Here is a 2622-nt window from a genome sequence, read left to right as displayed (position 1 = left end):
CAATCGGTATATTAAGGGCAACAATGTTACGCATTTTACAGCAGGACTTCAAGGTGCACACGAAGTGTTGTCGTGGGTGTCATATCAGTTCACAAAGGTACGGAAATGGACGCGATACGAAACCAGCTGTATCAGACTGGAGTGATTTGAGCTGGAAACAAATGATATTCTCAATCGCATTACTGCAGTTGGTGAAACCTGGACACGAGCGTATGAACCAGAATTGAAGATCCAGTCAGCAGAATGGCGTTATCCAGGTACACCGCGACGACACAAGGTGCTGCAGAACCTATCATCCACGAAGGTAATGCTCGTTCTGGCGTGTGACAGGCATGCTATTCTGGAGTGTCACCCTGTTAGAGACAGACACACCGTCAGCGCCCAATACTACCGAAACATTCTTCTGTAGCATTCGCGACGTAGGCTTCGGCGAAGAGGTCCAGCACTGCTGGACAATGCAATCATACTCTGTACTAACTCTGTGGCCCACACTGCAAACGCCATCAATAAATGTGTACAGCGGTGGGGATGGGATATCCTCTCCAGTCACTCTACTCAACAAACCTTAGTTCCTGCGACTTGAACCTCATTCCACAACTGAAAGAACCACTACTTGGGAGGCGTTTTACAAACAAGACAGATATCGTAGCAGCATTACGGCTACATGTGGCAAACACTAATGGCAATGACAGTGGCATTCAACGCCTTTCCCATAGTTGCCAACACTGGGTGGATACACTGGGGCACTATTTTCAAGGACAGTAGTTGAATTTGTTCCATTTTTACTGGTGCACAATAAATTGACACAGAGGTCCAATGCCTGTGCTTCATTCCAACCTGTCCCGTTACTTCCTACACTGTAGCCCTGCTTTACTTTAACATACAGATACAAACTGCCATACCGGCTCAATGCACATCGTGGAGTTCTTATGTTGTCGCATTTTCCCAAGATATACCATAGCTGCCATAACTTACGGAATAACCCTCATATGATAATTCAGCTAGTGCCTCAGAACGCTACGCATTTTTGTACATCAACACTGTGGGTGTATTGTGTGAGAAATAAACAGAATTGAAATAAAAATTAATCTAAGTGATGGCAAATTAGCTTAAAAAGCAAAATACGCTTTTTACGCTTATTTTGTTACTACTATCATCAAATCTATTGAATTATTATTAATTGTACATCATGTAGCGAAGTCGTCACTATGGTCTCAATTAATTGTGGAAACGGCACTTATGTTAATTATGATTATTCTAGTATTACTACCGAGCGAGGTGGCGCAGTGGTTCACACACTGAACTCGCAATCGGGAGGACGACGGTTCAATCCCGCGTCCGGCCATCCTGATTTAGGTTTTCCGTGATATCCCTAAATCGGTTCAGGCAAATGCCGGGATGGTTCCTTAGAAAGGGCACGGCCGATTTCCTTCCCCGTCCTTCCCTAATCCGAGCTTGTGCTCCGTCTCTAATGACCTCGTTGTCGACGGGACGTTAAACAGTAATCTCCTTTAAATCTCTAGTATTACTCTGTATGTAGTCTAATTACCCTGTTGTTTCACTACTTCTTTTCTTTGTAAAGAAGCAGAGTGTGTCTAAAGCGTGATCGCAATATTGTAAACTGAAGTCCGTTAGAAACCGGCTTTGGAAGGTCCATCGGTACCGACCGGCCGCCATGTCATCCTCAGTCCATGGGCGTCACTGGATGCGGATACGGAGGGGCATGTGGTTAGCACACCGATCTCCCGGTCGTATGTCAGTTTACGAGACTTCTCAATCAAGTAGCTCCTCAGTTTGCCTCACAAGGGCTGAGTGCATCCCGCTTGCCAACAGCACTCGGCGGACTGGAAGGTCACCCATCCAAGTGCGAGCCCAGCTCGACAGCGCTTAATTTCGGTGATCTGACGGGAACCGGTGCTGCCACTGCGGCAAGGCCGTTGGCTGATCGCTTTGTTTAGGTATCAAAAATCAATATTCTAAAGCTACACATACTGAGCCATGCACGGTTCGTGCTCATGCCATTTATTGTTTGTCATCTTCTCTTGCGGTACTGCGGTACTGCCGCCTCGTTTTCTTATTCCATTTGATGGCGTCACTAACTTCCTGCCTTACTTGCCCGTGAGTGGCAGCAACAGCACTTATCGATAAGTGCACTGTCATACCATCTCTGGAGCGACCATTTCCGTCGTTGTCTGTCTGGAAATCAGATGGAGACCCTCTGCATGGGTGGATCCGAGCCAGTGTCTCCGGGACCTCGTCTGTCCGAAGGAAGTCAGTTCAGCTAGGAGCAGCACTCGGGCACGGTGTTGGCAGTCAGTAGCAGGCGGGTCCGCACGGTGGAAGCACGCGCCGGGACCGTGGCCGACGCAGGCGGAAGGCCGCTGGTCGGTCGGTCGCGTGGTCGTCGCATGGCGACATGTGGTCTGCTGAGCACCGACACCAGTATCAGTCGGGGAGGAGTTGGCAGGAAGCAACAGTCGGGTTCGTATGGTTTTAGTATTCGCCGGGGCCGCTGTCGACGACGTAGGGCTGCCGTTGGTCGTTTGCTCGGCCGGTCGTCTCAGTCGATGACGTTTTGGATTCTCTGGACGAACACCATTTTCCGAGCTGGGGTGTGGTTGG

General features: G+C 48.9%; 1 pseudogene; it reads right to left on the bottom strand.

Annotated features, from left to right (window-relative positions):
• Positions 1 to 1824: 1824 nt before the first annotated feature.
• On the bottom strand, positions 1825 to 1942 carry LOC126482491 (5S ribosomal RNA; annotated as a pseudogene).
• Positions 1943 to 2622: the final 680 nt, after the last annotated feature.

The sequence above is a fragment of the Schistocerca serialis genome, chromosome 5, assembly GCF_023864345.2.
Source record: "Schistocerca serialis cubense isolate TAMUIC-IGC-003099 chromosome 5, iqSchSeri2.2, whole genome shotgun sequence".
Classification (NCBI taxonomy): domain Eukaryota; kingdom Metazoa; phylum Arthropoda; class Insecta; order Orthoptera; family Acrididae; genus Schistocerca; species Schistocerca serialis.
This window is presented reverse-complemented; position numbering and strand designations above follow the sequence as displayed.